At 42.4% G+C, this 25,616-nt stretch overlaps 1 protein-coding gene across 6 annotated transcripts in view; it reads left to right on the top strand.

Annotated features, from left to right (window-relative positions):
• Positions 1-25,616, top strand: part of fgfr3 (fibroblast growth factor receptor 3) — a 117,301-nt gene that overhangs the window by 14,677 nt on the left and 77,008 nt on the right. For 3 of the 6 annotated variants that reach the window (XM_086093987.1, XM_086093988.1, XM_086093989.1), the window contains exon 3: positions 10,042-10,202. The gene's annotated coding sequence lies outside the window, so the exon portion shown is untranslated. Of the gene's footprint in view, positions 1-9,059; positions 9,103-10,027; positions 10,203-25,616 lie in introns of those variants that run through there. The other 3 variants (XM_086093991.1, XM_086093990.1, XM_086093992.1) reach the window with 2 other exon arrangements.

Raw genomic sequence — 25,616 nt, forward strand, 5'->3', positions numbered from 1 at the left:
AAGTAGAGCTGTCACTATCGATAATTTTTAGAATTCATGATTTAGTTGACTAGCCATTAATTATTTTCATTAATTGCGTAATCGGACAAAAATGTATTTAGCATTAAAGTGTATGCAATGATTTTGGGGGGGGGGGGAGGGGGGTAAAAAACAGTTTCATGTTCTCTCATCTCTTGAATCTTCACAAATGTGTACTCCATAATCAGGACTTGACTGGCACAAATAATCGTCCCTGGCATTTTGACTTAGGCTCACCGGCCCAGCCCATTTCCTGACCGACCTTGGCTACCACGTAGCTCTACCACTGACGATTATTGGTTCAGTTATATTGTAACTGGCTGAATGGGCTGCTCCTTCAAAATTGTGGGCCGGTCTCTGCGGGTAAAATGGATGCAAATAATAATTGAATAGCATCACATCGGCCCCAAAGAACACCGGCCCACCAGGCATCTATCTGGCCTGTATGCCAGATGGCCAGTCCAGCCCTGTCCATACTTCTCAGTCCTTGCACATTTTTAATAATGACCTTCAAAAATATGTACTGTCATTAGAAACCACTGTGACTTGGGTCTGTAAGTTGCAAACGTGACACTCCCAACTTGTGCTCTCCACGTTTTGTCTCTGAAGCAGCAGTTGTGCCCAAATCCTCTGTGAAAGGGTCCAGTGATGCCACGAGTACTAAAAGGTTGCTGTTTTCTGGGTGCTGCTGCTCGGGATTAGCGTCCCGTGGCTTCCATGTAAAGTGCTTGAGCTAGTTGACAGTCCAGAAAAGTCCACGGAAGGTTTACTTGACTTGTCAAGTGTTAAAAGAGGAAATTAATGGGCTTGGCACAAGCTGGCTCTTTAAGGACTTGGCCGTTGGGCTCCTTGGCTCCAGATCCTCTACGCCCCCAAACTGAGTAAATAGTCACTGGGAGAGTTTATTTACTCGATGGTAGGCAGGGGGAGGTGCCTCACATATTTCTGGAATGATATTGAACTATTTTACTGGTAGATTACGATTGAAGTCAAATGAAAGTGGAGTTGAAAATCAAATTGCGGCGATGCATCAGATTTCTGGCACATAAACATGGGAAGCACAACATTGTGGAGTGCCCACACGCAATTCTTCACAAACATAAAAACGGGAGCAAACTACATGTGGAAGCACTTGCCGAAGTATGCTGGAGCATAAACATGGATGCACGCATTACGGAACTTCTATGTCAGCATCAACTGGAACATAAACAGACACAACATTGTGAAGAGACCACACATCTGAGTCGTTCACATGGACGCACACAACAACGTGGAGCAACTCGGCGTCCTCCTGGAACATGGATGCACACAACATTGTGGACTGACCACACGAACTTGGACATGCACAACATTATGGAATAACCATATGCTAGGGTATACTGAAGCGTAACCATGCAATCACAACATTGTGGACGTTGACTGGAACATGGGCATAAACACTAAATTCCCTCAAACAAACATGGACTTGCACAACATTGCGGAGCTACCACATTTGAATCGACTTAAGCATAAACACTGACTTACAGAACATTGTGGGAGACCATATAACAAACATGGATACATACATAACATTGCAGGAAAATGTCAGAGTCTAATGTAACATAAAAATAGACACACAATGTTGTGGAGCGACCACAAGTCAGACTGTATTCGACTGCAAACATGCAGATAGATACTGTAACATTGCAGAGCAGCCACATAACATAAACATGGACGCATACAACATTGTAAAGTAACCAAATCTTAAACAACTTAAACATAAACACTGACTTACAAACATTGCGGGGAGACTACATGAACATGAACGTGTACAACATAGTAGTACAACCAAGTCAGAGTCTCCTAGGACATAAACAGTGATGCACAACACATTGTGGACTGACCACATAACAAACATGCACAACATTGCGGAGTGACCGTGTAACAAACATGGATGTGTACAGCATTGCGGAAAAACATCAGTCAGACTCTACTTGATTGTAATCTCGGAGGTACAAACAAAACATTGTGGAGTGACCACAAATCAAACTCACACAATGTTGTGGGGTGAGAGCCATCTGTCAAAGGCTTGATATGAGGCGAGCTTGCCTGCGATGTTTTGGCCAAAAAGCATCCTGATGCTTGTTCCCTGTCATCTTCACTACAGCGAGCCCGCTGCCTGTTGCCATGACGACAGACTTGGGTGGGAAGCGTGCAGAGGACAGCAGGGGGAGGCAGAGTTCACATTTGAGTTCATTAGCACTGCGGGACGCCGACAAAAAGAGGCTGCACTGGGCACAGTGTGTGAGTGCAGCAAGTGAGTGTAGTGTAGTACGTGAATGTAGCGTAGAGTGTACAATGAATCTGTGTGTAGTCGCAAATGAATTGTAAAGGCCTTTTCGCACTGCACTTACTAGAGCGCAGCACGACATCGAAAATGCCGACTGATGACGTAACACCATGTTGCGTTTAGCTTGCCATCGGCTAAACCAACAAGCTATTCCCCCCCGTAATGAACCACTTCCAAATATGTGCGCGCTCCACAACACCAAAAAAACTTAAGTGCAGTGTGAAAAGACCTGTAGTGTAAAGAAACTGAGTATAGTGTTGGTGTACAGGCAGCGTTAGCGCAAGATGAGTGCCGCAGGTGTAGCGTGAGTCGTGTACAGAACGTTGTTGCTATCGCCTCAAGTCGCTCACATCCTGACGTTGTTTGTGCACGGTTGATTGATGATGCCTTATCTTTCCCAGCCAATCAGAGGCTCACATTGCTTCCGAGGGTCTTTTATGTGTCCATGAAAGGCTCGGACCGGACAGACCCGCGGGGTGGGGTAGGGGCGGGGGCTTTGTTTCACTGACTGATGACTCTGGGCTGCGGACCAGCTTCCAATGAAGTCGCTACCAACGGGATCTGGCAGCAATTGTGAATATCTGGACAAGATTGCGAGGGGGAGGGGGGGTGGGGGTGACATCGCTGACAGCTGCAGAGAACATGAGACGTCCCTCAAGTCCGGTGAAGCGACGTGTTAGAGTGACCTCACTGCAGGTTCCGTTGACATCCATCCGTCTGTCAAGTCATCTAACTACATCTATCCATCCTTCTGCCCATCCGACTGACCATAATCATTAGCCCATGCCTATGGAGTTTCCATGATGTGTTAGCAATAAGCTAGTGGAGGCTACATCACTAATTCCATCTGCCAAATTGCTGCTTGTTGGCAAGCGAGCTGAGTCACTGCCGCCATCTCAAAGTGACAAATCGGACAAACGAAGGCTCGCATCTGTAAGTCGGATACTCAATTCCCTATGTTCATGGTAGCCCCGGTACGTGTCCGACTTTGTTGCTTGTCCAATCTGCCTGTAGCAACCTAATCTGTTTTTAACAAAATGTCTTTTCTGTGGGAATAAACATCTTGGTGTCTTCCGGGCCGTAGCCCCACAAGGTCCTCTTTACCTGCACATGTCGGAACAGAAAGTCCATTGAGCGTCAAGGTCGCTGCAACCTCCGCTAAACAACAAGAGCGCTAACCGCTAATGACACGTGGGTGCGGATAGCAGTACTTCCTTTTGCCTCCTACACGTTGCCCTTTTGAAGTCTACATGATTTGATTCCCATGATTCTTCTCATTTTCTCACTGGTGTCAAAGTTGGTTTGGTTGTTTTTCAGACAGTTAGGTTCTTACAGTATGTGGTTTGTTACGTTTTAAATTGATGACCTTGTTCATGAGGTTTTTACTTGGCTGGTTAGTTTGATTTGTTGTTAGGTGTTAAGTTTGTTATGTTGATGATTATTAAAGGACCTTATGAGTAAGGTTAATAGTTTGTTACTTAGGATTCTAACAAGCTAGTTGTTTTTGCTAGTTAGCATTTCAAGTGTTAAGTTTGTTACTTTGTTATTTAGGCTGTAAGATTTCTCGGGTTGATCATCAAATGATCAAACAAAATACAAAAACAAATGCTATCAGCCAACACAAAGTAGCTTACTAGCTTTATTCTTTGTGCTTTCTTGCTCAAAGGTGACAACAAATGTGTATTGATTCTTTTATTCTGTTTTATTTTTTTAATGAGAATTATTGATTGAAGACGCCTACATGGAAGAAAGACTTTCAAATGTCTAATGAATATCTAGTTTGAGTCGAAACCTTTCAGGGTCATTCCAGAATTGGAGGACATTTTCACTTGCTGAGTAAATTAGCTTAGCTCTAAGTATTCAGAATGTTAAAAAAAATAATTTTAAAAATCCATTGTTTTCAGCTGTAATGGAGTGTTACTCAACCCAATGCAACCCTGCTACTCATACTATCAGAAACATTGATTATAAAAGATTTGTTTATTTATGTTATAGATAAGTTTTTTTTTCTTGGCCAGCTAACACTAGCAGCTAACAATAGCATTGTATTCCTGAGCAAACATTAGCATTGATTTGCAACACGGTTATATGTAATTAGTCACGCTAAAAAGAAATTCGTATTAAATTAAAATGGAGAACCTTTATTTGAATGTAGAGGATTTTTTTATTTTATTTTTACACATTTGATACTTGATTATCGTTGTGCCAAACACAACACATGAGAAACAAAATATCTTATAAAAGCTGGACAATTGAAAAATAAATAAAATAAGTTATAAAATAAATGAGTTGTTCTAAAATGTCCTAAATTGTCCTCTGGTTCAGGTATGAACCTTGAGTGGTCCACACACAGTTAGTCCAGGAGCTGAGAATTGTTTACTTTTTGGGGGACGTGAAGTTGAGTCGAAAAGCCGGTTTGGGCTAAGGAGCAAAATGTCCTGCTGGTTGTGTGTGTCTACCAGTCGGGGCATCCAGTGGCGCGTGAGCCCTCCCAGACCATCCCAAAGAGAATTTCCTGTCAAAACAGGGCAGCGCTGGCGAGACGTGAAGAAGTCCTGCTCTCTCTCCGAGTCTCGGTCCGACCAATCCGGGCACCCGGGGCCCGCTACCTTGCTTTAAAAGGCTTTGAACGGTCCTCAGAGCTGGCCACTCTTTGTATGGACTTGAGGCACAAGTTGGGATGATGTGTGTCTCTGCCACACAGAAGTCCACCCCCTACCCCCCCCCCCCCCCACCCCCACCCCCACCCCCAAACGCTACTTCACTTATTAAATCTGGCTTGTCTACACAGTCCACTCGTCTTAGTTCTCTCCCGACACAAACAGTACAATTTGTCCCGCAGCGCCGCGGGCCGTTAATAACCGCGACGCTTGCTTTAAACCTGCTCGCCGCCGCTCGGTAGAACACAAGCAATCCATCGTAACGTGCGCCACTGCCAGCACGCGGCCTGCAGAAAATGGCTTTCGGCTTTACGGACGCATTTAATGTCTGCGGGTGTCGGAAGTTGTCGTGTTTCTGACAAACAAGCAACTTTTCTTCTTACCTCGAGGCCAAGTTTCGCTTGTCGTTTGTTAGGCTTTGTCAATGCTCATGTTTCGATCATTCGGTCCAATGATTAGCTGAGACGTTGTTATAGTTAGCTTGTTGGGATAAGCGGTTCAGAAAATGGATGGATAGTTGGTTAATTAGCGAGATAGCTACTTAGCTACCTAGCTAGTTATTTTTACTTTGCTGATTTAAAATGTGTTTGTTAGTTAGTTTCCTCGGTTGTTAGCATTTTCATTAATTTTCTTATTTAGCTTGCTTCTTCATGAGGGGTTTTTGTTTAGTTGATAGAATGCTGGGCGGTTAGGTTTTCTGTTTGTTCGTTTTTCTGCTCATTGACAGTTCTCCCGTTTCGCAGTTAGGTTTTTTATTGTTTTCGTTGGTTAGGTGTTTGTTAATTCATTCATTCCCTTTTTTTAGGTAGTTTGTTTGGATGTTAGTGAAGGTTGTCTGTTAGGTTAAATTAGTTAGCTAGTTAGGTAGGTAGGTAAGATTTTAGTTTGTTCGTGAGGCTGTTAGGTTTTCAGTTTATCTAACTTTTTAGATTGCGTGCGGGCTGATCATCATCTTCCTCAGTCTCTGTCGCCGGCCTCATTTCATCGACGGATGTCGTCTTGCGGCTCTCAGCCTTTTTCAAAGTATGCGGTGAGATGGGCGGAGCTACAACGATGAATGGCTGAGTCCCAAGCTCAGCGGCTACATGCTACAAACACTCAAAAGTGCGCATGCGCAGCTCGGAGTGAGCACGCACGACGTGGTTACGGCAGATTGATTGACGGGATCGACAACTAATCGTTGTAGATGATCCGCCCGGACGACGCAGTGACAAAAGGTCCTTTTTTATCTGTTAGGTTTGTTCGTTAGGTTTTTATTTTCATTCATTGATACTTTAGTTACACTTTTTTTGCGAGGTTTTTCATTAGTTCTGTAGTTTATTTATTGTATTTTTTTAAGTTAAATGTTCGATACTTCGATTTTTTGTTTTGTTAGTTTGGTTAAAAGCTGTTTAGTTTGTTCAACTTCAAGACCGATTCTCAAAACCTCCACCACAGAATCAAAATAAACCAGGAGGTAGACTTGTTACCAACAACTGAAGCAAAAATACAATACTGGTTCACAGTTTTGTCACACGCTAAAAGTAAAGCGTAAGACAAGGCTGACAAAGCAACATGCTTCTCTTAATTGTGGGGAAAATCAACAGACTGGTTCCAAAACGCCATTTCAGGTCATTTTTCCTTCCAAAAAAGGTTTCTGGTGAGACATCAAAGCGCACTGAAAGCGTTCTGTGATGTGGCCAGTTCCGAAAAGGATATTTATTTAGTCGAAACATCCAAAAACAAAAACCACAAGCCTGAATAACCAAAGAAATACTCTGTCACATTTCTCCTGAGGAAGATTTCACCGTCATTAGATTTGTTTAGCAAACAGAATGTGCAAACATTTGGTTGCTAACCAAATAGCAGCTTTGGGACATGCAAAAAAAAAAACAAGCTAAATGTTTATTAAAGCTAGGTGAAGGATAAAAGTCCAAAGACAACATCGTCAGTAGACGTGACCTTCATCTCTCCTCTCTGTAAGCTTTTCTTTTTTTGTCAGATAAGACAACCAACATTTACGCTCCTATCACCCGACACACACCGCAACATCGCTATCCCGCCCACTTTCTGCATTGCTCTCATTCATTCTTTCAGCAAGACCTCTTATCTTTTCTTGATTTTGTATCTTTTCACTCCTTTGTTTTTATCGACATTGTGCGACTTCCTGCCTCCCTTCCAAAACATCTGCTCGCCGGACACTTTATTAGGTACCCCATTGAAGGAGAGCCAACAACAAAAAACGTGCCTTTACACAGAAAATAGTTTGAACACTAACAGTAGGTTTCCGATCATGGAAATGGCCCATCTTTTTGAAGTTGGTGAGCAAAAAAAATGTATGTTTCTGACCGCGAAGAACCTCAAGCCTCTTTATTTTGGTTACAGTACATGTTTTTAATAAAGAAAAAGAATTGCGTTGGGACAAGCAGAAAGTCACGCTACATCAAATTACGCTAGTCGTGCTTATTGAGGCTGTCAACTCATTTTCTTCCCCAAATGATGACCGCTAAAGCGCAGCAGTGAAGTAAAAAAAAAAAAAAGGAAAAAAAGCGTATCGGTGAAGAATTTACTTCTTTTGCGATTACTACGCGACATTTTTACGGAATCACTGCTGGCTTCAGAGTGGCTAGCAGCTAGCCACTCCCTTGTAATTACGACGGGACAAGCAGCCGAAAGGCAAAACAACGATAAAAGTGTGTTTGTGTTTATTTCTAGTTTATGATACTTGAAACGTTTCGGTCAAGAATCCACTCCTTGGATCGCTACGTTGCATTTTTACGGGTATGACGCTAGCTCAGGCACTAAACTGAAGTTGCTGCTACTTCTGCAAACTACTTTTTTTTTTTCATTTCTGAAAGCTAGCTAATTTTAAAAAAAGGAAATTGACCGAGCTTTTAATTTGGAAATTACTAACTTGAGGTACTTGTGAGTCCAATCGTTTTCTGCAATTGTATTTTGGATGGCAGTGTTATTCAGAAGATGTTGTTGTATGTTGCATTCGGCATCTGCTTTCCCATGCAAGGATGAAACTAGAAACACAACAGTTGCTGTTTTCCCTCGTGTTGAAAAAAAAAAATACAACTATTGCTACAGCATGTACTTTATCATGCTGAGAGCTGTTCCTAATATTTTGATGTTCCTGCCTTAGTGCCTTCCCTCACCTCACACCAGCATCTTTTTTTTTCCTTCTGATTTTGAGTCAGGTTGCATTTATGTATGGTTGGATGTTTTTCCAAGTGTCACTTGGATTCTTCGTTGATTTTATTTATTTTATTTTTAGCTCTGACTCACTTGACACCACTTGTGTTGTATTTTTCTTCTTCTTTCCACAAAACAATTGTTCGATTTATATTTTTTCATCTATTCAAACAGAACAAATAAGATTTTTCCCCCCCATCTATTTTATGAAGTCGATTGTTGAAAAGTCAGACAGATTCCTCAAATTAGTGCCGCTCATCTAATTAAGCTCCATTCCGAAACTCCAGACGGACACGTTTCATTATTGAACGAGTCCTGCTTGCTTAATTAAATGGCAAACTCTAATAATAGAGGCAATTAAAAAAGCCAGCGGTGCATTATTAGCTCATGAGATTACATGGGAGAGGGTGTTCTGCTCATGCTGCTGATGTCACTACATGCAGTGTGAAATAACACTTTCAATTGTTGCATACATCAACATATAAATACAATTGTAAACATTATTCAACAAACAACATTTGAAGTACACTATTAAGCCTGTAACAATAATATGCGTTCCCGATTATCCAATAGGACAAAAGAGATAAGAATAGATAATGAATTAAATGTGTTTTTGGGGGAGTTTTGTTGTTGCAAATGTGCGAATAAAGTTGTGTGTTTAGTGTGTAGGAGGTTCGGAAACAAAATGGCAGACAAATAAAACACTCTAAAATGGTGTACGACATAAAATATAAATATTTTGAGCAGATGTTTAACTATTTGATAACATAATAAGGTACCTTGGTTCATTGAAATGAGAAATAAGAATCAAGTGACTTCATGTCGTTGTTGTGTCAACGGATACGTGCGAATAAAGTTAAGTTCCAAAAAGGAAGGCTGGAAACAAAATGGCTGCCAAACAGGAGCGCTTGAAAGCAGGTAAACTATACAAAAACTGGACACCGAGCTACAATTGACTGTCTTAACTCAAAACTACGTGTTTGAATTTTCCTTCAGGCTTAAACACAATTTCAACAATTTGATGGATGACGTGACAAAATCAAACATTTCAGCTAACAGTAACTTCCTGTTGCGTGTACCCCTCAAAACGAATGAAACATGTTTCTGTGCATTTACAATTCAAACAGTCCCACTTCAACTTACACTAAAATATTCATTACGACAAGACCTGTTTATGAAATCTGGCGGAAAAATTAGTTTGGGATCAGAAGTTCCGATTTCCCTAAAACACCGATTCAAAGTGTTTTTATGGATTTATTCACATGATGATTAAAAAGTGGAATAAAACAAATTGTGTGAGGTTGTAGCGACATTACGAAGGCGTCGCCTCTTAGCCTCCAGATGAAAGAAGCTTCCTTCGCTTGCGCTCTCGCTGCCAGAGAAGTAATTAACAAGGACAAACCAAAGGCCGCCAGTCTAATGACTCAACCGTCGTGCAAAATAAGATAAGAATTCAATTATTTCTCTCTCCAGCTTTAGTACGGATTGTCCCCTTTGTTCAGCCTTTTTTTCTTCTCACCCCGGCGGCTAATGCCACACACATATTTAAGACCACAAAAAATACGGTATGCAATATTAGTCGACAAAAATGTTGTTTGAAAAGTAAACGCAATGGCTGCCATAGTAATTGTAGCGTCGTTTGAACATGTTACGCTGCAATAATGGCGGCAATTACACTCATTCTCACATTCTCATCAACAATAATTTTCAGCTTCACTTGTGCCCTAAAAAATGAAGAATGACTCCGAAACGCAAGTTTGTCAAATTTGTCAAGTTTGATTTTTTTTTTATGCGAATATTGTATTTGTTGTCAAATCTGAACATGGACATTAAAGTTATCTAGGTCTGCCTTTTCAGACGATGCGGCAAAGAGGAACTAAGAATGTGTCAATGGAAACCTGACAGCTCAGCGAGAGTGCTCGCCGCCTGGCGACCGACCTGTCAAGGTGACGTCATCGGTGGCGGTCACCATGGCGACGACAACAGAACCGTCTCGCAGGAGCTGCGCTTGTCTGCAGGTAGACCAGGAGACAAACTTGTGTGTGTGTGTGTGTGGGGGGGGGGGGGGGGGGGGGGGTCATTGTCGAGTGCAAGCATGGAAATGTTTACATGTGCATTTGGAATGATTTACATACAGTAGCTATAGGGAATCATTTCTCATGCAAAAAATAACAAATTTGAACTCTGGGCTAGTTGGCCTGGCTTACTAGTGCTAGTGGTGTTTCCCATTATATGCTAGCATATTTACTTCCCTCCATCGTGGGGTTTTGTTCCACACCACCCACTGAGCAAAATTTGTGATGTCCAAATATCTTTCTTGCCATGTTTTTATAGCAGTTACAGTCTTTATTTATTTATTGATAGAATTTTTGCTTTATACAAAAAATAGGCTGTGCTAAAATACTTTCAAATTTACACCATCTCAAACTGGTCCACCATCTTGTGGTCAGTAATGGAAATACACGTCATATAAATTAACTATGCAACAACAAATGTGAAATATGAGAGGTTTTACCAGGGCTGGACTGGCACAAATAATCGGGCCTGGCATTTTGATTTAGGCCTGCCGGCCAAGCCCAACTTCTGACCTGCCCCGGCTACCACTCAGCTTTGCCGCTCTTGTTGATTGGTTCTGTTTGCCCTCTATAGTTTAAATGGATGAATGCGCTAGTCCCTCTAAATTGTGGGCCAGTTTCTTCGGGTAAAATGGAGGAAAATTGTCAGCCCACCGGGCATCTTCCCTGGACGCGAGGTGGCCAGTCCAGCACTGGGTTTTACTAAACCGCAATTTTATTGTCTATTCTTTTTTTTTTTTGCTAACTTTTAGCATCGAACGACCAGGTTGTCCAAGCTAGCCTGACGTGCCCATTTTTTCATTTTCTATCACTCATCCTGACCTCATCTCACATCCTCATAACGCTGTTTTTTCCAACGCACTTTGAAATAAACTCGAGAGCAAAGCAGGCGTCACATGCGCACATTTGGTGGCGGGATGCAAAGACGTCTCCCAGCGAGGATAAATATTTGGATTAATCCGCGTTTTCTCATGCAAACGCCAACCGGCCGACGACTGGAGCGAGCGGAGGCGACGGCGGGGGCTTAACGAGATCACTCGGAGGCCGCCTGTTTTTTTCCCGCCGCCCATTGATGGAGTGTGAGCAGCGGCGGGAGGCGCGCACACACTCATGTGTGAAATGGACTCTTCACAGGCTTTGGGGGAGCTTGGCCTTAATCCTCACGCCCACTCTGGAGGCTTTCTTTTTCGGGGAGGGAGAGCGTCAATTGAGGGGTGCGCTTGCTTATCTGCAGGGACGGCGTAGGTGACGATTTAATTAAGGACGCTCGGCTGGGCGACAATGGCCGCACAACAACTGAAAGTGAAAGTGGAGCTTGTGCGTTATCTTGCGTCGACATCCATTTGGATCCCCTTCGTCTTCTATGAGACCCTCGTTTTCTTCTAAGAATCTAATTATCATATAATTATACCTGTGGATTGAAAATAGATATTTCTCGCACCACAACAACGAGGCACTCTAAATTGGCCACGGCAGCGCTAAGCGTGCGGTCCGCATGCTGGCCGTCACGTTTGACTTTTTCCCCATCTCCCTCTTTCACATTTTCTCCGTCACTTGCGCTCACTCACGGCCTGCAATGAGGCACTTATGCGCGCATCGCTGGCCAACAACGAGGCGCTCTAACGTGGTCACGCCAACCCAAAGCTCCCTTCACAAACCCGCTTTTAAGTCAGACATTTTTCAAAGAATATTTCTGTTGTTCTCTGTGCAATATGCATGCCTTGACGGCTGACAACGAGGCACTCTAGAGATTTTTTGTGTGCATCTGTTTCGTCTGTGTTAATTGGACTCCTCCTGGCCAGGCCTGACTCTTCTCCAGCCTCAATAGCTGTGCTGGACACCGTTTCCCCGCTCATGACGACAGAAGACGGAGCAAAAATTATGTTTTCAGGCCAAGCTTATTTATGCCGGTTGGCGCTATCGGGTGAGAAAGCGAGGCAAGGCGCCGGAGCGCGCCAGATGGAAAGTGACATCGGGTTCAGAGGCGGGAGAGAAATGGCGGGATAAAGCGAGGTCGGGAGACAGACTGAGAAATGGACCCAAAGACGCAAAGAGACAAGAAAATAGAAGACGTTGAAATGCCCGCAACACAACCTGCAAGCTTGTCTCTTTAAATACGAACTTTAATGTAGATGCTCTCGTTGGTTTCTTCTATTTACATGATTCCTTGTCGTGTGGGAGCACCTTCATGGAAGTTAAGAGCATAGTGTCAAATGCACACAGTGGTAGGGCAAGTGCCTCGGCCACAAGGGGGCACCGGAGTCCTCCACTCACGAATGCAGCAACAAAGCAAAAAAGGAATATTTCTTCATGTAGAAGAGCTTAAATGTGTTCTAAATCTCATCAGTAGTTTGTCTTCTTTTTAAGAAAGTACATCAATAGTTTGTCTACTTTTTTTTAAAATGCTGCATCATCAATAATTTATTTTTAGGGAAGTACATTAATTAATTTATAATCTTTTTCTTGTAAAAATACATCAATAGTTTCATTTTTCAGAACAGTGCAACTTAAATACATTGACTTTGTTTTAATGATTGAGTGGTGCGAAGTTGTAGACGCGAGTTGTCAACGCACACAAAGTGTCCTCATGGGGCCCAAAAGAACGTCTTCATCTTGACGACAGCACAAAGCTTCAGCTCAGCGGGTCATTCGGTGTCACCTCAATGGGACGAGCGCAACAATGAGCCCAGATAAGGACTTAAAAAAATTTGGGGGGGGGGGGGGGCTCAGTGGACAGGAATACTGCCCTGAGGAACGCCAAACAATCGCAATCATCTGGAGATGGGCTCAGCTTCCATGTGAATCTTTGTGTCCACTTTGCAACAGGCTGGAGTTTCTCTTTAAGTCTGAGATCCGTTTCGTTCTTGTCACATGATTGTTTTTTTTTAGAATAGGACGGATTTTTCTTCTTACGATATACTGTCACAATATAGACATCTATTAAAGTAAAATAATAACAACCAGATAATATAGTATTCTCATATTTTGTTGATTAATTTAGTTTTTAAGCATTTTATCATTTGTGCTCCAGTTATCTTTAAATCGTTTGCCAACATATTATTGATCATTTAAAAATTATGTTATAATAAAAAAGCGATGTATTTGACATTTTTACAAAATAATTTTTCAGATGTATTTGCAAGTTTTCAATTCCCCACCCAGAGTCCAGTATAATATGCTGTCGAAGGCTAAGAATCCCATTGATTATGAATGGCAGGCTGATGACGGAAGGATTTATTCCATGTCAGGAAATCTCTTACTTACTTCCCTATTCACAGGGTGCTTCATGCAGCTGCGGGTCCAAAGCCGTAACAGCGGCGCCGTCCAGCAGTAAATCACGGCGAGTTGAAAGCCAACACAAACGTAAGACGACTTCAAAGGACGTGAACAAGTCCAAAGTGTCAAAAGCTGCCAAGTCGTCAGTTTTTCTTTCAAATCAAAGTGAAGGGCGTCGTGTTGTTTCCTTTCACAACACGTGTGTGTTGTTGTAGCAAAGCGGCGGCCCTCGCCTCTCGCCTCTCGCCACTCGCCGCAGCGCTCTCCATGCACTCGCCTTGTCAGCACTCGTGTAGGAAAACACAAGCTCACATCTTCGCTCCCTGGTGGCCTCGTGACCCCATGGTAGTTTTTGCTTTCTTTATACGTCCCCAAAGGGAGTCTTTTGGTCTTCATTAGATTCAGGAGCCAGCAGATAGATGCTTTAATTCTTACTGTTACGGGGTCATCTCTGGTGAAATCCCACTTTTTAATGTCCAGGGATAAGGGGACATTGGGGACAATTGGTCAAAATTGGCTTCAGCTGCTAGCAGCTTAAATTCTTATTGTTGCGTTGTTCACAGTCCATCTCTCGTTGTCAAAACGGAGGTAATGAATCCCGCTTCTTTTTTTTTATCTGGAGAAGATTGGACTACCTGTCAACATTGGATTCCCGGAGCTAGCTTCTAGCAGCTTTAATTCTTATTGTTACGTGGTTGATGTCCATTCCTCGTTCATCAAAACAGAGGTGCTGAAATCACACACTTTTATGTCTGGATAAAAGTGTGTGATAGACATCTGGTCATCATTGGATTCAGGAACTAGTTGCTCGCAGCTTTAATTCTTATGCGATTCATAGTCTGTCTCTCGTCTGTCAGAAGTGAAATCCTGCTTTATTACATCTGGAGAAGAGTGAACGCTGGTCATCAGCAGATTCAGGAACTCGCTGCCAGCAGCTTGAATTTGTATTGTTACGTGGTTGACCGTCCAGTTCTCATTTGTCAAAATAGAGTAGTAAAAACACGCTTCGTTTATGTTTGGAGAAAGTGGATATCTGCTCATAGTTTGAGGAGATAGTGGCTTGACGCTTTGATTCGTATTGTTACATGGTACAGTCAATCTCCCATTCATCAAAACAGAGAAAGTGGAATCACACTTTTTGGAGCCGAGGAAAGGTGCATGTCTGGTCATCATTAGCTTCAGGCCATAGCTGCTAGAAACTTTAATTCTTACTATTAAGCGGTCAACAGCCCATCACTCGTTTGCCAACAATGTCTGGGGTAGAAAAATGCATTTTTTTCTTTGTGGCAGTAGAAAAGAGGATGTCTGATCATCATCAAATTGCTGGAACGAGCAGATTGAAGCTAGTCACAGTCGTTGGGTTTACAGGCTAGATGGGTTGTGTTTTGTTGTTAAAACATGGCACTGAATCTTTGTGAACTTTAATCCTTACTTTAAGAAGTCTGTTTGTCATTTGCTAAAATGAGGAAAGAATATCACAAGGTCCCATGATGAATAAAAAGCACACCTGGTCATCAGGGGATTGCAGCAGCTAGCATCTTTAATTGTTATCGTTAAGTAGCTTCTAGCAGCTTTAATTCTTATTATTCTTATCTTAAGTACTAGCTGTCAGCCTGTAAAGTCCTGTTTATTCATTGGATGGTCTCATTGGATTTCAGGAGTTAGCATCGATCTCCAGTTATTAGCTGGAGGGGCTAATTAGTAATTTTCAGCTAAAACAAAGCATTAAAACATTACCTGCAAGATTTAATTCCTATCGTTGAGAAGCTGGCAATCCACCTCTTCATTTAATCGGATTGTAGGAACTCGCGGCTGGCTACGGTTTTTCTAAGGGGGATGTCATGAGTGTTTTGCGGATAAAACACGGCATCGAAACTGTGTGCAAGCTTTAATTCTTATCGTTAACTGCCTGACAGTTTGTCTTTCTGTCTCCTGATCAGATTAAAGGAACAAGCAGCTGGTTACAGTTGTTAGCAGACGGTCGCGAATATTGTGACAAAGAGACAGGATTGAAATTCTTATCGTCAAGAGGCTGACAGTCCGTCTTCCTGTCCGTCTTCCCGTCCGTCTTCCCGTCCCCCTGACATTCAACCAATTTTCTTTTTTTAAGCGCCATCACCTGAAGAGCAGGAAGGCGGCGTTTAAAAGGGGCCGACTTCATCAAAACCATCCACCCGCCCATGTCGCAAATAGAAACACTTGCGTTTTTAAATTGAAGGCGACGTTCAGACAAACGTCTCCGGAGAGAAACGACGACAAATTACAAGACGTTTTGGTGGCGACTGGCTGGCTTTAATTCACAAAGCAATTACTTTTTTCCCCTCTTCAGCAGAGAGCGAGCGAGCGAGCTAGCGACACAGCCGAGTGGGATGAAAACAAACGAATGATAGACACGTACGGATTTGAGAAACTTGACGACCATCTCTTCTTCAAATGAGCGTTTCAAGCCTGATTGAGTGTTCCAAACAAGGGTTAAGGTCTCTATTGGGTGGTTTTAAAGGTTGAAGTTAAATTTACATTTAACATTAAAACGCATTTAATAGCAAAACTGCGACTCATCTGCCGAGACGTCCCAAAAAAGCTTTGCTGGTCTGCGTCGCTCACGTCACTCACCGCGGGTCGTCGGAGGATGAGGCAGAGCTCGGCGCAACAGGCGCTGCACCAGCTAGCTAGCTAGCCAGCAACGACCTTCAGCTGGCTAATAAAAATGTTGCGGAGTCATTCCCAAGTCCAAAATCAGTAAGTATCACTCTGCTAATTGCTAAGCTAACCTAGCGTGTTTAACACCGGAATTGAGTGCTTGGGTGATCGAGTACACTTTTTACACACGACGAGCTGGACACGCGTTACAGCGGAGAACATCTAAATTAAGGTGGAAAATTAGGGTTAGAATCCAAGGATTGGGTTTCAAATGAGTTTCGAGCCAAGATTAGGGTTTTGCAAACCTGAGTTGCAGTTATAAAATTTCAAATTAGGATCTGAAGACTAGGATGGTGTTTCAAGATAGGGCTTAAAACTAGTTTCAAGACAAGGGTCGGGTTTGAAGCATGGGTTGTGGTTTCAAGCCTGGGCTACAATTTCTAATTAGGATGTTAAAGTTGGTAAATGTTTGGAATTAGATTGGGTGACAAATCAAAGTTTGGATTTCAAGGTAGCGTTATATTAGGGTTACAGTTTCAGTGGTAGGGTTTCAAGCCCGGGTTTTAAAAATCACTGCTTCAGGCCTGAGATCAGGTTTCAAACATGATGCAGTCTTGATCTTGAAGGCACTAGAACTGCGGCCCATAAACGTTTAGCATGCACGCAGTCGTATCTGTGATCTTGAATGGCGCGTCACTGATAAGCTGACATTCCACACATCCCCAAAAACTCAATCCAGACCTCGGGAGGGTTTGAGGGTGAGGAGGTCCAGGCCGCTGCCTTAAATCAAAGACAAGAGGAGGCGGGCCGGGCCGCCGATCCCGCGACCCGGGAGGAAGAAGCCTTCCCAAAATGGACCTCGGGGTCGGCGTGAAGCGAAACCTGTGCCTGGAATGTGAACGGAAGGTGGAAGCGTTGGAAGCGTTGAAAGCGTGAACGCGCTTCATGATGTAAGCAACACGTCCGCAGCGATCTCGCTGACAGTGACGGATGCGTTTGCCCGCTAAAGTGGGTCAGCAGAACAAGTTCCATTAGCAGCAAAAGCCGACAGCACGGCAAAGACGACGAGCGCTAACAGCCGCTCAAATCTGCTGACACGGTTGCGCTGCTTCTTGACGTCAGAGCAAATGAGGATTTCGAGACAAGGGCAGCGTTTCAAATCATGTCAGGGTTTCAAGATCAGGATTTTTTTTGAGACCCATTCTGATATTTAGCAAAATACATAGAATGAATACAATTGTTTTTGGGGGAGGCCCATTACAAAAATGCTGATTTGAATTGCAAGAAGAGGGTTGAACTTTGTATTATTTGTTTAACTACAACCGAGAGGAAAATTGGCAAAGATCAGCCCAATTATTTATTTATTTTTTTGCCATTAAAAAAAAAAAAAAAAAGAACAGTTTTGCTACTAGTGATGGCTGAGAGCCTACTAGTGCAATAGGCTCCAACGGCGTAGCCTGTTTAGGCGTGTGGCGGTGGCAGCCAATGGATGGAGGCCTGGCGTCCCCTTCCAAGCATCACAAGGTTTCAAGAAAAAGACGCCGCAAGATGGCTATCAATCAATGGCTTGGCGCTTCTCGCGGTAAAGGCCAACAATGAATGAGGAAAAAGTTGCATCTCAGCGACAATTCGGCAGTCAGCGCGAGGTCAACGCGCCTCCAAATCACAAGTTGTATTTTTTTTTTTTTTTTTTTTTAAGAGACAATAATAGGCTGTCAAAAGTGCACAAAAAGATTCACATGCCATTGTAACCGACTGTTGTTTTAAAAGTGTCTTTCTCAAACTTGTGTTGTGCCCGTAGCTTGTTACCAAAAGCACGCGTACGTGTCGGAACAAAACATCGTCACAATTCCCCTGCGCCGTGTTTTGTTGCTAACGGCTAACGTCGGCACGTAACATGGAGGCTCGTCCGGGATCTGAAACACGACATGGAGAACATTTTCAAAGCAGCAGCATCGCTGTTGTTGTCGCACAGCACATTTTGCAGAGTACATTTTACTCTCAAAAGAAAATATTTGGTCCCACTCTAAATTGGGATGTAACAATATCGTGATATCATGATATTAAAATTGCCACAATATCGTCGTCGTCATGCTGCAATATTTAAAGGGTTCAAAACGTTACTTTTGCCTGCTTCAGCCAAGCATAGCATTATCAACTACTAGCCTAAGATACTTTGCGCTGCTGAGCCAATAGTAGCATACGCTGTGCATTGTTTACAAAGTAATTCAAGATGGCGGAGGGCGGCGACCATAGTCCATAGTGGCATGGATAGAGCAGAAAACTCAGACACCTTTTTTGCAAAAAATATTTTTTACATCAATCATCTCCTCATGATGCAAATGGTTACATTTTTTGTGTTTCCTGATAAATCTGGAAAAATGTCGACATGTAATATTATGAACACCACCACAATATCGTGATAATATCGTATTGTGGCATTTGGATATCGTTACATCCCTAACTCTAAACACAGTCAAAGGGACACTTGGAAGAGAGTAAAATATTCAGAGTAAATTTGAGATAATTGGCAAAAACAAGTTTTTCTTTCCACTCAGAAATTCTCATAACATTTTAGAAGGAAATTTTGTGAGTACATTTTATTAAAATAAAATAAAAAGTCACACAAGAGTTGAGGAACAAACTGACGACCTTCAGCTTGGGTTACGGCCACTCTGGCACATGAGCTATGCCACTCCTACCGTTTGCCAGTCGATCAATCAATCAGTCAATCAAAGCATGTCACTCGTCAAGTCAGTTGTTGTCGTGCGCTGATTTGTCCTACGAGTGATCATCAGTCGTGACAGAATCCGCATCGATGTTGGGGATATGGAATGAAACGTCTTTGCGTCCGCGGCAGAATTGAAAATAGCCGTGCATATTTATGCAAAGCGAAGGCATTTGGGCTTATTTGGAGACAATTACACGGCAACGTTGCCAGGACAGCTGCAGCCAGCGGGCGAGCGAGCAAGCGGCCGGCGGCTCGCGGCCATAAACGGCAATTACGCCGCATTCCCGTCGTCTCCCTTTCACGGTCGTCCGGCCCGTTTGCATGACGAACCCGCGAGGTTTGTTTGTTGACGTCAGGCATTCTAAAGGAAACCGCGCCGCCGCATACCTTTTGGTTCACGCGCAAACTTTTTTGCAAACTGGCAAACATGTTGAAAAATGCGCATGTGGAGTTTGGAATGAACATTTGAGCTGTCATTTTGTCGTGTTTTTTAAACTGACATGATTACAAGACGCAAGTTTGAAATGATTCAGCGGTGACGACGGGAAGCGAGTAGAAATATACCGATTTGTTTTTTTTTCTATTAGTAGTCAAGGATGCCGATAAGCAATATTTCAAGCTGATATTCATTTTCTAAAATGGAAAATATTGGCATCGAAATTTGGAAAAAATAGAAACTCCAGCTCTTAAATTTCGGGATTTTTTTTTTACAATATGGGTTTGTTAAATATTGCAGTTAAAAAACAACAACTTTGTTTTAAAAATCTTACAAAAAATTCAGGGATCTCCTAGTGAGTAAGTAGCATTTTTTTTCGAAAATTTGATAAAATCTTAAAGCTGCAATATGACCCCCCCCCCCCCCAATATCTTTACAGTAGCCTTTTTATTCAGCCATTTATGACTGAAAACTTTTTATATTAGTAGATTAACACCTTAGATGTTCACAGTGCATACTCCTGCAAGTCTCTAGCCAATAGATTTCAGACTAGATTCGGGTTCGAATTTCCTGTGACCTGTCTGCGGATGTGACGTAATGTGAGGAAGGGGATATGCGGTTTCATATTTCATCAGCAGGTGGCGGTAGTGATTCAAAATGGAATATTCTACGTTCAGTAGCTTTAAGTAACCAGCTCCTTATTGTTTTGAACAGTAAGTCAAGTTTTTCAAAATGTCAAAAATATCTGAAGTACTGTATTAAAATTGTACTTCGTTTTAATTTCAAACAAAAACAGAAGGTGCAGGGCCAGCAGCATCTCGGGAAATTTAAATAAATAGTTTCCTGAAGTTAACGCTTCTTCAAATGGTTCTATTATCGAGTATATGCTTATTCAAAATGGCTGATGCCGATATTCGTCAAAATGCCGATAATCGCTCTATCCCTCGAATGTAGCCTAAATTATACGCTAGGAGTAAATATCTGCATGGTAAGCACGAGCTTCTTTTGTCACGTGATCAACAATTCTTCACAAATTTGGACAGATTTGACAAGAACAACAGAATATTGCATTCCGTCACGATATAAACAGCGAAAAAACAACATTTTTTGGTGTGTGTGAAAAAGAAACGTCAGTTTTGGTAGCTGGAACGCCACCGCCGAGGGAAGTGCGCCTCAGGGAGTAGGATTAGGGCCACGGTTAGTTTTTTTAGCCCTTGATTCTTTCGATGTCCGTCATACACGGATGATGAATATTTATTGTGGTGAAGGAGTCCCTCGTGTCCATCCCTCGTGTCTTTTCTGGCTGCGGGGGTACGTGCGGCACGCGCTCGCTCGCTCGCTCGCCAAAATGTCTCCAGACGTGGACGTTGCCTTTCATGCTCTCGTCCCGCGGGAGGAAGCGACCAATCCGGTGTGCGAGATCATCACACACGCATAGACACCGGATGCACTCTATACATTTATACGCACACGCATGCACGTCGACAGGAGCGTGTGCGTGTGCGTGTGCGTGTGCGTGTGCGGCCATGTGTTGTCCACATGCTTTTTGGTGGAGACGAAAGAAGCTGCTGGATTTCCAGCGCGATGTTTGAGACAAACCAATCACTCCTCATCACTCCTTCGCTGTCATCCGCTTTCTTCGCTGCACTTTGTGTGCGCGTGCGTGCGCGTGTGTGAATCCAGATCGATGACACCAATAAATGGCCAAACTGATCCTGAAAAAGCTCACAGATGTTGTGTTTTTTTCCTCTCCATTTATATCATTATGTAATTGCTTCATTTATTTATCCAGATAAATAATGTAAAACAAAAATGAATAAAAATAAATAAATTTAGGCTGCAGTATTTTATGAGGATTTTTTTTCTTTGACATATTTTTGTGGCAGTTTATTATTTTTGTAACAAACTTTTATGGGGAAAAACATGTAACATTTTGTATTTGCATTTTGTTAAATTCTTTGTAAATAAACTAATTAAAAGTACAACAATTTTAAAATGAGAATGAAATATTTTATTACCAGAACAAACTCTGTCTTATTAACATAACTCATTAACTAAATTGCAAATGTTGTGGCCTCTTTGTCTTTTTCAAAAATCAAATATAAGCTTAAAATTTCTGCCCCAAAACTTGTTTGAGAACAATCTATTCCAAAATGTTTCCATTTGGAAACAATTACTTGAAAACTTTAATTTCATTACGTCATATTTTACCATTTTTCGTCACAGCATTTTTTTTCGCCTAAGAGCCCTCGCTTTGATGTGCCCCAAAAAATCCATAGAACAAGTTAAGCTAAGCTAAACTGAGCTTTTGATGGTAGCTGATGTGAACTCTCAGGAGGTTCTCACAAAACATTTTTTGTTCTGCTCCAACAAGTCGAAACGCCCGTTTTGAAGTTTAATGGTAGCTGGCGCTAAGCTAGGAGTTAGCTATAAAAGCTACAAGACGGCGTTCAGATGTTAACAAGTGTTCAAGATGTTATCACGTTAACAGCTCTTATAGGGGGGGGGGGGGGGGGGCTTTCCCCCCTGACCTCCTGCTGGGTTTGTTTATCAACCCTGACCAGAAGTCCTCAGAAAAGACCACTTGTGTTTATCAACACCGCATCATCAGTAGCGGTAACAACTTTTGGTGGCCAACTTACGGGAACGTTTGGGCAGGACAACCATGACGAAACGTTGGGGGAATATTTCGAACGTCCCCTTCTTGTTCCCTGCCGAGATAATCACGAGCTTGTGGCCGCGGCCGGGGATGAGGAGGCGCGGTGCATTGTGGGTAGACGGTGGTCAACAGGACAAAAAAAAGAAAGAAAAAGAAGTTCGATTGTTTTTCAAACTCTTCAGATCAATCAGAAATCAGTTCTTCAAAATGATTGGATTGTTTTCTAACAAATGTTGACTTTGTAAACAAAATGTTGATTTTATTTCAGGGATGTTTAATGCCCCTTTTTTTGCTGGCCGATACCAAGTACGGATACCTCTCGTACCTCTGATATATAAAAATGTCACTTAACATTGTGAACAAAACACTTTGTTCTGATGCAGATATGTCAAACTGCTGCACTATAGCGCCAACTACTGCTGTGGAGGACGTACTCATTGTCAGATTTTCTTTGCCTCAAGTATCGGTGGCTTGTATCGACATCCTCCATGAGTACCCAATCAGTCTGGTATCACTGTCAACATTGTTTTTCTTTTTTTTACATGTTACGCCGCTGACTTTAGTTACCAGATATGTTCAAAGACTTTTAAAACGCGATTGGAGCCTGATGGACGCGTTGCCTAATAAATGTTGACGATGTTATCTTGTCTCACGTGATGCAACAAGTGTGAAAAAAAGAAAAGATGTCGCCAGTTTGAGGAGGCGCAGAAGGAGGAGGAGGGCGGCGTGGTTCTAATTACGTCGGGCCCGCTGCAGCCTTGCGGCTTCCGTCGGCGTGCCAGCGCGTCCCGAAAGAGACTTCGCTGACGCCTTTGAGGCCTGCCAAGCGCGGCCGCAGAATACATCCCATAATGCTCGGCTGCGGGGGGATGACGCGGCCGCGCAACATCTGACAAAACAATCTTTTTCCCTGCCGCATGCCGCTGACTTTTACGGCCTGTTTCGGGGGTCCCGGGGGCTGCAAAATGACACTTCACCTTTGATATGTGACACATACAGCGTGTAATTACACGTATGGAGGAAGGGGGCAGCATCGAGGAGCGTCAAAAGCCTCAAAATGTTTGTTTACATCACTTTGAGTTATTCTCAAGAAGGGAACAAGGGGTTCCCTGTTGCCGGGTCAATTGACTGTAAAATATGTTGATTTTATTAACAAAAAAAAGTTTATTTATTTATTATTAAAAGTTGATGTATTTAAATATTTAAAAAAATACAATAAAATGCCGCAACTATTTTTTATAATGGATTTAATCTGTCAATTATTTTGTCAATTAATAGATGAATTATGTTTGAGTTCTTACTTTGGCCTCAAAAGTTGTTATACATTTATTTATTTTTTTTACCATGTTGGATTTTTAATTTGCCAATGAACCGAATACATTTTTCATTCATTCAATTTATTTATTTTATTATTTATTTATTTTTTTTAAATGTGTTCAACATTTTCAGTGCATTCATCCAAACTGACTGTGAAAAAAAAAGTACAAAGTACTTGGTGGCTTCCATAGTATACTTTGGGTTATTGTCCATCTGCGTTGTGAAGCGTCGTTCGTCCTGTCAGTTGTTTTTTTTTTGGTTGCATTTCTTATTATATGTTGTAGGAATAGAGCCGTTTCAAGCGTCTCCATGACGACATGGTTGCATCACATGGAGATGCTTTGGGGATCATTTTCCGCTGTCATGACAGTGACCCCCCCTCCCTCCTGTAACCCCCCCCCAACCTCCCAACACTCGAATTTCTCCTCACATGACTGACAGCCCTTTTATCAACATGCAGCCAAAGTGCTGCCATTTGTAGTTCCGTGATATGAGCGAGAGAGTGTGTGTGTGTGTGGTTGGGGGGGGGGGGGGTATTTGACTAATGAACACCCCCGGGGATGCGCTCTTGTGGTGGGGGAAGAATGAAAGTGATGACGACGTTGCCGCAAACGACATTCTTAGCTTTTTTTTTATGATGTGCCAATAATCAAACAGAAATGGAAAATTGTCGATCATGTTTCAAATGTGTGTGTGTGTGGGGGGGGGGGGGGGGGTGCAGAATGCGGGTTGTTGTAGGTGCTGTGGCGTTGTGAAATCTGGACTTTTTGTGAGGAATGTTGTATTGAATGCTGAACGCTTTTGGAGATTTTGACCTTTTTGGGGAGGGCGGCAATGCCAAGGTTATTATAGTGAACGAAAACGAACAAAATAACTCAAAATTAATACAGTATATAAAAAAAAAGGAAAATAAAGTATTTTTTTTAAACAGTAATGTACCTTTTTTTTAGTTTATGAAAGTTTGAACATTGAGAGTGTTTAAACGAGAGAAATGCGAGAACATGTAAATGCTTCTATGGGAAAATTGTATAAAGTGTGTGGTGAGTGTGTTTATCATAATAATGAAAAAAGTAGGGGTGCGTCAAAGCTGATCGATGCGTAGCTTAGAATGTCTGTGAAATGTTTTCAAATTTTGAAAGGTTGAGCGGATGCGTCCACTCTGTTGGAATGTTGACGGGGGAGTTAAAAAAAACATGCATGATGAAGGGGGTGCGTCGCTTTAAAAGTGTCAAAATATTTACGTTTTAGGGGTGTGTTAGCAAATACTTTAAAAACATTTGGGACAAAAGTAACCCAATTATGGATCCAAAAACAGACCAGTCCACTTTATGGGTCAATTTGACCCAACTTTCTGGCTTGTTTTATACAAAATTAACTTTTTTTTTCTTTTCAAAACAACCCAGAAAGTTGGGTTAAATTGACCAAAGTAGACACGCTGACTCAACATTCTGGGGTGTTTAATTATTCCTATTAGTATTTGGTACAATAAACAAAAAAATTAAAGTTTTGTGAGATCCTCTACTTTTAGTTTTTTTTTTTTTCCACCCAACTGTCTGGGTTGTTTTATAGAAAATGACCCCATTTCTGACCCAATGGTGGGTCGAACTGACCTAAGTAGAGGATCTGTCCATTTTTGACCCCTAATTAGGTTATTTTTGACCCAACTGTTTTTAGAGTGTAGGATTGGGGTGGTGCGCCAACTCTTGGAATGTGAAAGTTGGTGCTTTGTTTAAAAAGTCTGGAAAATGTTTGCTGTTTTGATGGTGACGCGCAACTTCAAAAATCTGGGCAATTTTGAGTTTTTATGAATGTGTGCAGGGGAGAGTGGTGCGCCAATTTTCTTGGGATGTTGAAGGGTGTGCAGAAATGTTGATTTTTTTGGAAGGGTATGCCAACTTTGTCAGGATGTTCAAAGGGGGTGCGTGGTATACAAAGCTTTGGGTGAGTTTTTCTGCTGGGTGTGGGGATGATTTCAAAGGGGGTGCACCAATTTTGCCAGCATGTTAAAAGTGGTGCGTAGTTGAAATGTTTTGGGGGGAATTGGATGCCCTAACTACTTCGAGATTTCGAAGTGGGTGTGCGGCTTGAAATGTAGAATTTGAGGAGGTTATGATCAGGATAGAGGGGGTGCGCTGTCAGCATATTGATGCGAGTGCCTTTTCCCGTCCGTCTGACCTTGAAGGCATCACGCCGCCGGTCCGCGAGTACGTCGTGCTGCTGTCAAGTGCGCGTTACGTCTCGGTGTCGGCGGGCTGACTTAAAAAAAAAAATCTTGGGTAGTTTTCCCGCCTAATGAGG

The sequence above is a fragment of the Leptonotus elevatus genome, chromosome 14, assembly GCF_054856555.1.
Source record: "Leptonotus elevatus isolate MCC_2025b chromosome 14, RoL_Lele_1.0, whole genome shotgun sequence".
NCBI lineage: Eukaryota > Metazoa > Chordata > Actinopteri > Syngnathiformes > Syngnathidae > Leptonotus > Leptonotus elevatus.